This window comes from Vanacampus margaritifer, chromosome 3, assembly GCF_051991255.1.
Source record: "Vanacampus margaritifer isolate UIUO_Vmar chromosome 3, RoL_Vmar_1.0, whole genome shotgun sequence".
Classification (NCBI taxonomy): Eukaryota; Metazoa; Chordata; class Actinopteri; order Syngnathiformes; family Syngnathidae; genus Vanacampus; species Vanacampus margaritifer.
The window spans coordinates 8,230,288-8,246,568 of NC_135434.1; the positions used below are offsets into that span (position 1 = coordinate 8,230,288).

General features: G+C 38.6%; 1 protein-coding gene across 3 annotated transcripts in view; it reads left to right on the plus strand.

The window, feature by feature from the left end:
• stpg2 (sperm-tail PG-rich repeat containing 2) overlaps positions 1-16,281 on the plus strand; it is a 129,583-nt gene that overhangs the window by 93,902 nt on the left and 19,400 nt on the right. The window contains exon 14 of one of the 3 annotated variants that reach the window (XM_077560917.1): positions 7,807-7,928. The exons of the other annotated variants lie outside the window; for them this stretch is intronic. The gene's annotated coding sequence lies outside the window, so the exon portion shown is untranslated. Of the gene's footprint in view, positions 1-7,806; positions 7,929-16,281 lie in introns of those variants that run through there. 3 annotated transcript variants of the gene reach the window in all.

A 16,281-nucleotide genomic window follows, 5' to 3' on the forward strand; every position in this document is an offset into this window, starting at 1 on the left:
GTTCAATATTAATAGAGGGGAGGGATGTTATTGTGCTCGCTCTGGCATTTATGGATGAATTGGTACTTGTAATCGATCACGCGAGTGGACAGAAATTGTTGTCGACTACTTGCCGTATTGATCATGACTCTGAAGATGTAAATTTGTGATGAAACTGAGCGATTTTTACCTACATTTTTGATATGATTTGACATAAGGATGGAGAGAGTTTCACTTGATATGCAAAACTGTTTGGAAGCTATTTAAATAGGTAACGGCACTATTGGCAAAGTGGGTACGAATTGAAAATGAAAACGCATGGACCTATTGAAAGTGCCTTGTCTCACAAATACCGTACAGACATAATGCTTGACTTGTTTGTATCTGCTGTTTGAATAATTGTTCCCACTGGAAATGAGAAATTATCAGAATTTTTTTATGAAGCACAATATAGAATATTTTTTATTATTAACTCATTCACTGCCATTGACGGCTATAGACGTATTTTTTTTTAAACTATTTCTATTGGTTTAACATTTTTTTCCAACTTTTGTTAACAAGAGTATGAAAACCTAGAATTTTTTTTTTATTGTTTATTTAGAACGGATATAAAATTTGTGATTAATCAAGAGTTAACTAGTTAATTATGATGACGATTAATTATGATAAAAAAAAATTGTCTGACGCCCCAAATTTTTTAAGAATCTTTTCTTAAAAAAATTAATCGTATCATGCAAATTTAATTAAAAAAAATAATAATTTCATGACCAATAGTTAACTCATGATTAATCACAAATTTTATATCTGTTCTAAATGTACAATATTTTTTTTCTAGGTTTTTATACTCTTGTTAACAAAAGTGGAAAAAAAATTTAAACTAATGAAAATAGTCTATAGCTGTCAATGGCAGTGAATGAGTAAAAAAAAAAAAAACATACATTACAAACATTTTTGTTGTTATTTTGGGGACTGGAACAGATTTTCATTTATTGCATTGGGGAAAGATGATGTGTTTTCAGTTACAAGTGTGGCTATGGAATAAATTAAACTCCTACCTCAAGGCATCACTGTAACTGAAATGTTACACTGCTCCGTGGGTGCTGCTGGTTTGGTTAGCCACCAACTTTAAACAGGACCTTTGAAGTTGTGCATGAGTGTTGTGAACTGAGATAAGATATTCTGCACCAAAATGTTTCATTTTATTGTTCCGTCCACTTTTGTTTGTGCTTTTACATTTCTCAATCAAGTCAAACCAGTACAAATTTAAAAAAAAATCACATAATTCAGGACATTCAGGCTTATATATTTTTTTAAATAATTCTGAAAAAAAAATCATTCCTTTGTTGAATGCTGACAATTTACATTTTGAGCGGCAACATTCACATTTCTCAACTTTAAAAATTTCAGCTCATTCAGCAAATTTTGACAACTCACATTTTTCATTGACAAATGTACTGCGATCATTTAAACTGCTTCCCCCCCCCCCCACACACACCTTTGTTGAACATTTCTTCCATTTAAAGTATTTCCCCAGCATTTGAGTCTAACGTCTTCTCTACACTTTTAGTTACAGTTACTACCTGTTTAGTACTTAAGCAGCTGTCTATTTGAGAAAGGTGTGGAGGGTTTGGAAGATTATGGAAATGTATGGCTATAGTGTGGGCTATTGTGCTTGTGTGACTAGCGCAGAAGCTATTTATCACTGCATTGTGATACCTTGGGGGGGCTCATGCCAGCCAATGTATTCATGCAAATGCAAAAACACACAAATGAGTTCATATGTGGAAAATGGCCACTTGTCAGGCCAGACTGTAGTTCAGTGAACATCAAAAGTGGATTAGTCATTTGCTTTTCTGCGATACTGCGAGACAGTGAATGGTGAAAATCCACTAACAACTGATGCTAAAAATATGAAAATAGAAATAAAATATAAAAAACAAAATAAAAAAATACTGTAGGTGAGTTTTCGAATACCGAATCGCAACTAAACAGGTTTCTGCTAGTTAGTTTGATGATGCCAACAGTTTTGCTCGCAGTTGAACTTTGTGACTTTTTCTCTTATTCTGGATGCACTCGAGCACGTCAAGCCCCCGCCCGTGCCCTGCGGACCAGGTGGCATTATCATTTTTTGAAGGTGACCACTCCCTTCTGGATAGTCATATTTCATTACAGGCTAAAGGTGATGACCGGGAACCACTTTATTGATTTTGCAGTGCGGGTGTAGCCAGCCAAAAATGTCCCCTGCTACGACATCGCAGCATCCCTTCACGGTTTGGCTCAAATCGGGAGTCGAGATTTACTATTTACCCGCCTTTGTTTTTTTCACAGAACACAACAAGGTGAGATATTTTGCAACAACGGCACAGTATCAAGCAATCGATGGCGCCTGCGTCTGGTAAAATCTTGTCTCGTCTTTAAATCTTATCTGGCAGCAACAATTGCTTTCGACGCAACAAGGTGGGAGAGGTCGGTTGTTGAACTTCAACCTTTCCCAGTTTTTGCGGCATTTGCTTAAAGGTGACACTTGCTACTTTAAAAGCCGGCGACATAGTCACAAGTCCCTAAATATCTGGATCAGCATCATCTTTATTGGCCAAATATGTAAAAACTAGGGGTGTCAAAATTAGTAAGTTCATTTTGAGTTAATTTAAAGTTCCTTTAATGACACTCTTTTTTTTTTTTTATTAAAACATGATTAAAGACCACCCCTTACTTGGAAAGCCTGTACTGGGGGAATTCCAGTCGCAACGCAGCTACACGTCCACGTCAAAATTGAGTAGTAATAAATGTAATAATAAATTTGCATATATTTGTGGAGACTGGGGTCAAGTCGTATTTTACAATTTCAAAAATGTGCCGAATTTCACAAGTTACTTCATGTTAAAGATTAATATCAAAAGAAAAATGCACTTGAGCTGTTTTGTACTGTATCAATTCTTCTAGTTAAACATCTTTTTTTTTGCACTCATATGTTCAGTATGAAAATTTAGAAAAAAAAATATATTATTGTATATTTTATTGTACATTTAGAACAGATATAAAAACACCCCTAATAAAAACAAAACTTTGCAGCCACAAGAAACATGAAAAATAACAATGACCAACAGAGGGAGACGGAACGGGAAGCCTAGCGGCACGCTAATTAGCATCACAGGTCTTTTCCCCCCAGAAAGTCAAATCAGTATTCCACAGTGAAATTACATTTAATGCCTCTAATTAATTTCAGCCCCGCCCAAAAAAACCACAAAATTTTTGATGTTTACATTTTTTTTTTTTTAATGATTGTTTGGCATGTGTGCCTTTAAGAGGCGGCGCCTAATGAGTGTTCTTAGAAGATGGACTCCGTTTGGCCGTCTAGTCTGCGTGTGAGCTATACTTGCAACTATTTTCTGGTTTTTGACTTGGTTACACCTCAAGCAAATGTTTTCAGCCTACGGCAAAATAAAGCAATTGGCCTCACTGTTCCAGTACTTTTGGAACGTTGCATAGAAAGGACAAAAGTCGAGACACACCACGCCAGAGGCTGTGAAACATGAGGTTGCTCGAGAGCGCAAGAAATACGAAAGTAACTGGAAGACTAGACAAGACACGAGGAAGGCAGACTCGTGGTCCAAAGAATTGTTGTGTACAGCATGTGGAGACACACACACACACACACACACACACACACACACCGAAGTTACAACAGTGTTGGTATTTCCCATCAGCAGAGGAGCGCAATCAATAAGCTGTCTCTGTTTTGAGTAGCGATCAATGACGCCCTGTTTCCCGTGTTATTAGAGGAAATGATGTGCAATTAGTTTTTCCAGAATCTTTCAAATGCCAAAACATGCTCGTTTGTGCTCATCGAACTTTGCGGTAGAAATGGGAGGTGATAATTACATTTGTTATGGCTGCTGTCTGAAACTTTTGATTAACCAACAAGTTTTATGAGCAACGTCAATGACAGATAAAGACTTAAAGCTCAATTGGAAATACTGCGGAACCACTAAAATCTAACAAGATGTTTGGATTTAGATTTTTTTTTCCACCCCCATAGGAAATCAAGAAAAAGGAGTTGCAGTTTTCTTTTGTTTTCATTTTTTTTAACCGAATACTTATGGTAATGCGCTTGAATGTGGGAAAGGAGAGTCACGCTTACCGATGCACATTTCAGCCGTTTATTAAATGCCGGCAGTAAAACACAAATGCTAAGAGCACACTCAAAAAGTTGCTGCTGTTGGCCACAGCTCACGCCCAGACACTCACACAGATTCACCGACAACAACGCCCCGCCTCTCAAAGGCATGCAGACCACAACACACACACACACAATCATTTCTATACATCTTTTGTGTCTGTTCTAATATGTTTAAAAAGTGTGTTTTAATAAGTAGAATTGTGTTTAAAATGTGTGGTAGGGACAAAAATAAATAAATACATGGAACAGTTTAGAATCAATATTTATCAAAAACATGACAAATTTAATCATAGCCCCCCAAAGATGCTGATTAATAAATGTATTAAAGTGTGGCAATCACTACAGACGTGTGTTGCTAATTGAAGTTTGCAACCGCGGTGTTTTCTAGCCGACCTCTACGGCACTAAAGTTTAAATCCATAATCTCAAATCAGGGGTATAAAATGGTCATTTTCTCTCCACGACTGTATGGAACACACATATAAAAATCAAAAAATGTTTCTGGCAATTTTTATCATCCCAATTGGATCTCAGGAGGGAGACGACGTCTGACTGTTTGAAGTTGTTATCAGCTGGAGACGAAGACAATGGCGGCGCCTTCCCATCAAAATGATAATTTTGCCTCTCTCCAACCCGTGAAGAAGGCGAGTCAACAAGCGGCTTCTCTGCGTCAACGTGATAAAGACGTGTCTGTGAATTGCTAATGGTCTAGTTGGGGGGGGGGGGGCTTAGCGCATATGCTAAGGCATGAAACTACTGTGCTGCGAAACAAGGAAATGATCCGCTTTCAATTATCTGGTTTGATCATTCTTATTTACCGCATGTAATGTGCGTTTGTTCATCAACTATACCTGTGACGAATAGGCAAAACAATGAAACGCTCTTCTACTAGATCAGTGGTTCATGCACCACATGAGGGAAACGGCTCCCTCTAGTGGTATTCGACGGAATCACTCAATTTAATGGCGCGCAATGTTAGCAGCTTTAACCCCTCTTTTTAAGTACTGTTCTCTTGTATTTACTTACCATATATTTGCATTTTTAAACTCATTGTTTTATATTTTAGGTAGATTTATATTTTTTTTCTAAAGAATGTGCAGTACATTTTTTTCTTTGGTCCTTCCTCGGGTCTCCCGACGCCCTCACGGCTCTAGCCTGGGTTCAGATGTGTTCGGTTTAGGTGAACGGTATGGGATTTTTTTAATAGGTTTTAGGTGAACTAATGAATACACACGCAAATGCACGTACACATTCTCACCCACATACAAAATAAAAATTAAGAAAAAAAAAAAAAAAAGAGAGCAATGATGATGACATGTCAAATCGGTAAAATTACCGAATGAACAATACTGAGCTCTCCAGAAAAAAAAAAGAATGTGCTGTACATTTTAATTGAATCTTTTAAGTACAGTTTTCACCCTATATTTAAGCGCAATGTTAACGTTCAAACTGTACAAAATGCTACATTGTCTTGCAATGCATTATAATCAATGTACTTAATAACGTCTACCTTTCCTTTTAGTTCAAAGTTCAAAGACCTTTTGTTGTGGCTGAAATGACCTTAATTTATTTTTGAGACAGTCCTCCGATGGCCGATAGAGGTCGCTATTTTGGTGCATGGTACCAAAATTGGTCGTATTTCTGTGCATGGTAAAATGATCGTTATTGTTGGAGGACTTGTTATTATGAAAATACATTTTTATCTGAATAGTATTTTCAGCAATATATTTTTTACTTATACTTGAGTCCTATTATTCCAAAGTGACAGCACTCTTCGTACTTGATGACTACTCCTCCCAGAACGTGCAAAATGACTTTTTTTTTTACGCCATCCTGAGTGCGGTGTCTCTGGTAATAGTGACAGTAAGAGTTGGCCTCTTGTCAGAAGAATTTATTTATTGTGTTCCTTGCAATAATGTCTCATTTTTCTTGCAAGAATTCAACTAAAAGACAATTTGTGTTTTTTATACCAGTGATACAGTGGTACCTTGGCTCACGAACTTAATTGGTTCCCACAGTGAGTATGTGAGCCGAAAAGTTCGTCTTCCAAACAAGTATTTCCCATAGGAAACCATTGAAATGAGAATAATGCGTTCCCAGGTCCCCATAAAACACAATTTTCTACTAAAAAAGCCTTAAAACGACACAAAATATACCTTATTTTATGTATAATAAATGTGCTATTGTATTGTAATTAAAGAAATACACTGTACTGTATAATAAAGTGTTTTTATTTGCAAAACTTGCAACTTGCCTTTGTGATGGTACAGTAGTTGAAGGCTTGATGGAATGGAGTGGGAGGAGGAGGGAGGGAGGGAGTTACTGTTTGGAAGGAGAGTCCTCCGGTGTGGCTTCTCTTCTTTGCTTCTTAGGAGACTCTTTATACTTGTTGCTGACTAAAAACCTCTTAATTGACACCTGTTGCTTTCTGAGTTGTAAGGTCTTACGAAACTCAGGCATCACATTATCATTCATCATGTTGATGATTCTCATAGCCACAGTCTTTTCTGAATGGTACTGTTCGACAAAATCCTGCACATCACTCCACTTTGCTAACATGGTCTTTTTTTTTTTTTTCAGGATAGCTCAGTATTGTTCATTCGATTTGACATCATCATTGCTCTCCTTTTTTTTAAAAAACAAACAAACAAATAAATTAAAAAAAATTAATGTTTTTTTTAAATATATATACATATATATATATATATATACATATACACACATATATATATATATATATATATATATATATATATATATAATTTTTTTGTATGTGGGTGAGTATGTGTATGTGCGTGTGTGTGTGTGTGTGTGCGTGCGTGCGTGTGTGTATTCATCAGTTCACCCAAAGCCCATTAAAAAAAATCCCATACTAATAATATAATATAATAATAAATTGCCAAATGCAGAAACATCAATGTAAGTTATCACGATGTAGTGGCTCTCGCTAACAGACAGAATTAAGTAACCGGAATTTGGTTAAAAAATTCTATATACGTAGACCATGTTTCTATAAATTTTGATATTTGGTTTTTATTTGAGGCAGATATTTTTTCCATTAAAATGTGATTTATGAGGAGGTTAGACCATTGGTCGATATTCAGAGTTAACATGCTAACATGGTCTTGATGCTCTCACTTGATGCTGACAAACGCGCACCTCGTTCGTGTTTGTCGATGATCTCCTTCTTCTGCTCGACCGTAATTTTCTTCAATGTCTTCTTAGGCTTAACACTAGCCTTTTGTGGGGTCTTTTTCGGTCCCATGGTAGCAAAAGTACACTCCAAAAGTACTCCAAAATGATCCAAAATGTCTACCGAACACAAACCACGTCCGCACTCAAACAAAGGGGGCGACGAATTGGGACGCCGTGAGCGTGCGTCAGCTAATCGTGATTTCTCGTGTCGCGAGATTTGGTTCGTCAGCCGAGACAAAATGCTCGCGAATTTAATGTTCGTGAGGCGAAAAGTTTGTGAGCTGAAGCATTCATGAGCAGAGGTACCACTGTAGTTGTTTTTTCCATTCGTGGCTAAAACGACTAAAAACTGTCCAGTATCGAAATTCCGTTTTCTAAATGTGTCTCATCAGAAAACCTTGTTTGGACTGAATTTCATGTCATGCAATTTCTCCTTTTTTCTTCTTCTTCAAGACATGAACTAAAAAGACAACTGGTGGTGTTTTCCGGAGTTATTGTCAAATTATTGGATGGCGCATGAGTAGATCTGTCACGGTGGATGAAAGCGAGCCATCGTAACGTCTTATAATCAAATCGTGTCTGTCTTAAGAAGCAAGCAGCCCCCTTTGAGCAGCACATTTCTTTGAATTTGAAATCATGCACCCCCCCCCCACCCCACCCTCCGTGCCTCTGTATTGACACGCGAAATGTGCTGGATGTCAATAAACAAGAGAAATGTTAAGGCGGCATACACACTAGTAAGATGTTGTCTAAAAGAACGTATCGGGCTCATCAGCACCGCCGTCCGTCCTTTTGATCTATCATTGGTTGACCTTTACGTACGTTATCTGCCATCATTTCACCATAAAGCTCGGATTTATGACCCCCACTGAATGCCAGGGCCCTAAAACACTTCTCTACTTTTTTCTTGTCCTTCTTTCACTCTCCCCCCCCCCCAATTTATAACTTCATTCCCGTACCACACACACACGCACACACTTGCTAAGAGCGGGAGAAGGTCAAAGTCGTTAGTGCCTCGTAATAGACAATGTAAATTAGAAAGCGAGTATTAAAAGGAGATTTAACACGACGTCACCACATAATGTCTCCCGTCGTAGCTTTTAATGCTGCATCTGCGTCATTGTCTTCCGCGTGTACGATAAATACACCATCATTTAATTCTTTATGATAATGATGCTAATGAAGTGCTAACGTTTGAAGTTTTAAGATGCTACTGGGAATGCAGCGTTACCAACGCAAGCACGGGGAGAAAATGCAAACTTAGTAAAGGGAGGTCAAAATGGAAATCCAAACCTTGAACCTCAGAACCATGAGGCAGATGAGTTACCAACTAAGCCACCGTGCATCTCATTTTGCCGTCCAAATGATGTCATTTGTACTTGGAACACGTTTGCACATCTGCCTCGGTCAAATTGACCTTCCGTAAAAACCATTTATGATTCTTGAGAGATTTTTTCATTAAAGTGAGACAAGTCAAAATTAAATTGCTAATGTGGCTTCAATATATATATATATATATATTTTTTTTTTTACGAGTGGCACTTTTTATATCCCGACTGCTGCCTGGGTCTTGTAAGGACGCATTGTCAGAACTGGCGGGACGCCACAAGTAAAAACGACCGGACGGGCGGTGCGGCCGTCGAAGCTTCCGAGTTATATTCACAATTGGATTGTTAGCATTCTTCTTAGCTCCCGAATGCTAACGTTGTCATCCACACCTCATTAACACTCGGTCGCCTCGTTTGGATGATAATTGACACGTGTTCCCGTGATCCGCCGGCCCCGCGCCGGTTATACATTACCTTGATTAATGAAGGACAGGGAGGGAATGCCGTTAACATGCGTATTGACGGCACGTGGCTCACATCAGGCAGCCTTCAGGCCTACCCCCGAGTAAAAAGCCATTTGCTGTAATTAGCGCTGATGGGCGAGGCAGGAGGCAGGAAAGAAATGGCGAGTGGTTTCAAGGGCATGCAGTCCAAATCAAAAATCTGGTCCATTCAATTCTAGGAATACATGATTGCAAACCGTCCATCCATCTATCCGTTATATGGCGTAGATAAAGCACTATATAAAATGCAGTTCATTTACTGGTAACCCTAATTTGGATAAGAACTATAGAAAATGGCTACCAAAACAACCTTTCATTATTTGCATTTGTTTTTAGCGCCAATTTTGGTGCTACCATCAAACGTCATGTGCTATAAAACGAGAAAGATTTCCTCTTTGAAAGCCCGGGAGTAAAAGAAACATATTCTTTGCCGCACTGCTTTGAAGTTGCGCTTGAACGTGTCACACATTAATTGCCACCGCTGTATCTCACTGCAAATGCTCAACAGACGTGTGTCAGTCCTTGGGGAATTCCGGAACTGTGAAACCTGTGGGACGTGTAGCCAAATCTTATGGGAAGTAGGGAGCGCCATCTTCATTCTGCCGCATACACATTTGATGCGTTACACAAGCTCAAGCTTGGTGATGTAACTCTGGAACGCGACTCTTTGTGACACGGCACTAACGCGAATCAATGTGACCGATTGTAATTCGAGTGCACTTTAATGCAACCTTGTAATGCGATTTGGTAAGCTTTTGTGGTGTAAATTTGACTTGGACTTGATTTGTAAGGTGATATAGTAAACTAGTGCTGTCAAAGTTGAAGCGTTAACTGGTTATCACAAACAATTAGAGCATTAATCATGTATTATCGCAGATGAATCTCATTATTCATATTGACCACAGATTATCTTGACAGCGGATGGCTACGTTAAAGGTAGCACAGGTTGTGTTTGAACAATAGACATAACTACACGCATTAAAGTAAAGCATTTAACCCTGGAGAACCCAAGAACCCTTTTCTTCTTTGGAAAATTATGAATCATACATTAAATGACTGCTATAAGTTCACTGAACACCAAATGTTTTTTTCAATTTTAACGCTTTTTTTTTAAACTAGCTCAGAGTTGCTAATTTATCAAAATATATATATAAAACATACTCCTAGGCATTCTGCAACATGATATGAAATAGATTAACAAAAAAAACACAATTTTACCATCTGATGGTTTGCTGAGAAGATGGTTTTGTTTGGATTGATTTCCAGCTCAACAAAACAGCATGTTGTCAGCCATCTTGTCACCACCACTCTGGCTCATGTAAGTGGAATATTCATCCACTAGATTGCCCCATGTAGGGGTCAGAAGTGGCACTCTGGACTTTTGAAGTTAAATTTGTAAAAAAAAAAAGAAGAAAAAAAAAGTATTTGTTATTTGAGTAGCAGAATTTATAGGGGCCAAATTTGACCCCTTGGGTTCTCCAGGGTTTTAATAAATATTTGTGTACGACATTTCACACTGTCAAACTCCTCATGACATTAAATGTCGAAAGAATTAACACACACCGTGTTCTTCAAATTTGAAGGCGAAAAATGTTGATAAAAAAGCCTTTTTAATCAAGCGATTATCGTGAGTAATCAAAATTCTAGCATGTGTTTAATCTAATCAAAACATTTATTCGTTTGACAGCTCTAATAGTAACACAATTTGGAATACATGACTCGTTTACGTGACTTAACTTGCTCAATTTGACCAAGGCTGATATGCAAAAAGCAAAAATACATAATTTGGTGATCATAACTTGTTAAGTGACTTGAAGAGGTAATGTGGTAAGGTGGAAATTTGCCTTACATGTCATTTGACAAAGTGGTCATAAAAGTTGTCTTACGAAGTTGCACAACTAAGTTGCATAGCCAAAAAGACATGGTCATGTAACAAAGTCGTGTGATAATTAGGGATGTAACGATAACGGCAATATCGTGATATCGCGATAATTAAACTGCCACAATATATCGTCGTCGTCATGTCACGACAATAAAAGCAGCCCATCTGTTAAAAAAACAAACATTTGTGCAGTTCTAGCACCCTCCGGTGGTTAGTTTTCCAGTGCAGTTTAATTTTCACAGTGCATGTTTTGGCCCTTCTTTGTTTAAAATCCACAGTAATGGATTTAATATGCTTGTGAGTCAAGATGTGGAGGAACTCAATGTGTGCTTGTATTAGCAAGTAAGTGCCTCAATATTAAGTGTTATTAGAGATTGTATTTGTATGCATTGCTGTGATATACGAAAGCAAAATATTGTGTGTTTAAAAAAAAAAATTTTTTTTAGTATGAGCTAATTTTTTTTAACAATATTGTGACCTTTTTTTATCGCCAACCTCCCCACAATATTGTGATAATTATCGTTATCGTGACCTTCATATCGTAAAATATATAGTATTGTTTGGATATCGTTACATCCCTAGTGATAATCACATAACAATGTCTCGTTACCAATTTGCGTTATAAAGATGCAAAAAAAAAAAAGGCAACTCATATTCCCAAGTCAGCTAACCGCATTACCTTACCAAGTCACAATTTATAGTAGCGTTACAAAGTCGTGTTACAAAGTCACGTTACCAAGTCGTGTTACCCAAAATCGCAAATCCAAGTCATGTTACCTAATCAATTTATCTTTTTTATTTTAATTTTTTTTTATTTAATTTTTTTAATTTTTTTTAAACTTTTTTTTTTTCTCCTGAAAAAAAAAACCAAATCAATTTATCATATTACCTTTGTAAGTCATGTTACAAAGTCTCGTTACAAAGTTGCGTTACCACAAATCACATTAGGTCACCTTACCACGTTTCCAAGTTGCGTTACAGACAAGTTACAAAGTCGCACGACCAAGTCACATTACAGTCACCTTACCATGGTAACTTGAGTTGCATAATTATCTTCTGAATTTACATGATCACGGTCTAGCTTTAGAGGGGCATGAAATGTGCATGCAAGCGTACATACGCAACTTGTAATATTGTTTTATATTATTTTTAAAAAGGGTTTTTGTGAAATAAAGGTCTTTTGGACCTCATAAATGACCGAATCCTCGGTTGAGTAAAGAAAATCTGCTGTAGGACTGAAGCGACAAATATTCTGAGCGGTACGTCAAGTAAGTAAGTAGCATCGTAACTTTGCATATCAAGCTGCCACACATGCTAACATGCGGTCACGCGTTAGCATACAGGCCTCATAAATCACAACTTTGCCAAAGACTGATTCTAATTAAATCCCGTCCAAGACCAAAGGATTAGTTTCTAACAGGCTCTCTGCCGTCACTTCTTCCCGCCGATGATCTGTTGCTGTGTAAATGACACACATTATCCTTTTATTAGCTACAGGGACCCGTGGCGTGTGCATAAAACACCGCCTTGACATTGATAAATACACAACACGATGGCCACGTCCCATGAATTAATCTCCATTTTCGTCATAGGCCCTCCGATTCATTAATCCACGTAATTACCGCCGATTTCACGGACTATCTGATCTATCTCATTGGGTGCTGTTCTCGCTCTCTCTCTTCCCGAAATTATGGATCTCTGCATAATGGATGAGTCTGTCTAAGGAGACAGAATAAAGGCTCTTAGCCGTGTGATACATTTTGTACGTTATCAAATTACATACTGCATGAGGGGGAGGCTGTCCAACATGCTAAGCACCGCCGCGGCGCAGAGGAGTGAACTCGGGGTGGGACATGTTTTTATCATTTTTGTATTGACACACAAACTCATTAAAAAGATGGGTGGAAAATGACTTTGATGTTTTGGTTCTTCACTATCAATTTGGCGAAGGTTAACACGCAGAATACGCAGATCATCAGTGGAATGCTGAGTGAAGCATTTGGACCGCCGACGTGAAAATCATCATTTTTTCTTTAATTTGATTTTAAACGGATGCCCCCCCCCCAAACCCCCCCTTTAGGTCTGTAGATTTTCTGTCTTTTTTTTCTACATCTGATGTTTGGGTCCGCTGAGGCTAACTTGATTTATTGCCAGAAAAAAGATCAGTTGTGTTTACCCTCTCGAGCAGCTCTGGCATCAAAGGAATTCTTCTCAATTTGTTACTTTCAATATGATTTCTATCGTAAGATGGAAATTATGTAATATGGGTCTCGGAGATTCTAGTCAGTGGCAGGTCGATGTCATCCAGATGAGGCTGTCTAGCTCATTAAACCAGTTAATTAAAGTTTAAAACTCCCAACGTAGAGGCTTTTTATGTCAACTGTTGAACGTCATGTATTCTGCCTGGGAAAGGCATCAAGTGTCTTAGTGTCATTGCGTTGTAAGGTCAGATGTGAAAGTTTATTGATAGCCGTGGAATTAAAGGGCTTTAAAAAGTGACATAGCTTTTTAGCACAAATTTGTAACAGATATTTGTTCACAGTGCTGTAGTGTAACATTGTAACTGTAATTGTAACTCAACAAGCATCGTAACTCAACATTGTTACCAAACATTTTCATGCAACATTGGACCCCAACTTCGTAACGCAATTTCGTAACGCAGCTTCCTAACGCAGCTTCCTAACGCAGCTTTGTAAGGCAACTTCGTAACGCGACTCCGTAATGCAACTCCGTAACGCAACTCCGTAACGCAACTCCGTAACCCAACTCCGTAACGCAACTCCGTAACGCAACTCCGCAACGCAACTCCGCAACGCAACTCCGCAACGCAACTCCGCAACGCAACTCCGTAACGCAACTCCGTAACGCAACTCCGTAGCGCAACTCCGTAGCGCAACTCCGTAGCGCAACTCCGTAACACAACTCCGTAACGCAACTCCGTAACGCAACTCCGTAACGCAACTCCGTAACGCAACTCCGTAACGCAACTCCGTAACGCAACTCCGTAACGCAACTCCGTAACGCAACTCCGTAACGCAACTCCGTGGCGCAACTCCGTGGCGCAACTCCGTAACGCAACTCCGTGGCGCAACTCCGAGGCGCAACTCCGAGGCGCAACTCCGTGGCGCAACTCCGTAACGCAACTCCGTAACGCAACTCCGTAACGCAACTCCGTAACGCAACTTCGGAACGTAACGTAAAGTTTGTGTCTCAAATTTGTATCACAACTTTATAGCTTCATAACACAACATCAAAATGTTGTGTTGTAGCCAAGGCCACACAAGCCTTTCTCATTGATCACACTAGTATTGGCCTGGTCTCGATCCGTCTTAATCCAAAATCTCAAGATCAAAAATCACGTCCGAGACAAGACCGAGTAAAGATGCCTTCGATTTTGAGATGAGACCGAATTCCCCTAAAAAGACTGATCTCCAACTTAAATACGACAAAAAGGAACATTATTACCCATCATTTTAATGCCACATTATAATTCAACGCAACTTTGTAATAATGTTTTTTACTGGAACGTCATAGCAAATCTTTTTGTTCTACATGCAATGCTTTTCTTGCCTTTCCTCTAAATCATTGCTATTCTTCGGCATGTGTCCCCCCCCCCCCAACAACCCCACCCCCCGTCCTTCAGAGCGTCTCCTCCTTGCTTTGGGATAATTTCGCACCTCCAAAGTACATCTGTGTGTACCCACAAGCTGCATTGGATTACGCACACATCATTGCGCCGCTCAAGTCCGGCCGGGTGTTTCTTTCACACCCCCCGTGATCGATTGGTCGTAAAATAGGAGAGAAGGAACACGTCCATGCCACTCAAAACGTCCCAAAGATCCCTCAGCCATTTGCACGTTGACTCCTTTTAAGACTTAACAGGTCAGCAAGCTCTCATGTGGCTCTCAAGGTGACACCTTGTCGAGCCCACAGGAAGCAGATCTTAGAGTCAGAGTTTTGCTGGAGACATTTTTAGGAAGCTCACCTGGTAGAGTGAGGATGTTCACAGATTGCAATGGAATTCCCCTGATGATTTAGTTGGCCTAACTCGTCTCACTCCTGCAAAAAAGAAGAAACGCGCTCCCAAAAAAAGGCTTTTATAGCTGTATATAATAGTGTAAAAATGATCAAGTGGGGACAAAATTACAAGCAAAACAATTGATGGAATATAATACTCACCCACTAATACACACCCAGTAAAAAAATAAATATATAAAAATGCCAATGAATACACCCTTAAAATAAGTAAATTGGGTCAATCTAGCATACACTGTATGGATCGTGTTGCCAATTGCTATTATAAATGTTATTACTTTATAACAGATTCAGTCTTTTGGAAGTGTCTTAAATCCGCATTGCATAAAAACACAATGAGGTGATGTGAGGACTTGGAAGTGTTTTGACGGGCTATTTGTGTGGTTTCACATTCCAGCTAAATCCCCGTGTCAAATCCATATTCAGTCTGTTACTTTAGTTCCTTTTCTGACAAATACACAAAACAACACTTTGACTTAATGCAGTCGATAAAACCTGAGACAAGTCGGACGTTTTGACATCCCCTTGGCAAAAAGACACAGCCATTTGTTTGAGCCATTAAATGTAAAAAAAAAAAAAAAAGGACAACAGAGGCTCGTTCAGGTGTATAAAGATACAAAAGGATGAAAAACATTTAGCTTTGCAATCTCGGAAAGAGCGGCTGTTTTTGTGGGATAGTGTACTTTTTATGTAATTGGTGCTGTGAGAGTTTAAAATGAAAAATGAAAACATTAAGTGTTGTTACTGATTTCTACTTGCTGTTTGTTATATTTCCCGCACGGTATTAACCAGATTTTTGTAAATTTGAAAGACTTCTTTCTATCCTTGGCTTCTTCTTTGAATGGTTACGCTAGTTAACATTCAAACTGAAATGTTGTAAAATGTTACTTTGTAAAGCTATTTTTTTAACGTGACTTTGTTACGCGACTTGATTCATAACAAGACCTTCTTTGATTGTACAGCAAATCCCTAAGCATGTAAGGCCATTTTGTGAAGCTAATTTGTGATGCAACTTTTGTAACTTCGGAAGACGACTACTTTGCAACGTGACTTTCTAACTGCTTCTATTCCTGCTGATTTAATAGCACAATGTAGTAGTGAAACTTTGTAACTGGACTTGGAATGTGAATTTGTAAAGTGGCTTCATAACGCTGCCTTGGAAAGTGGTTTTGTAATACAG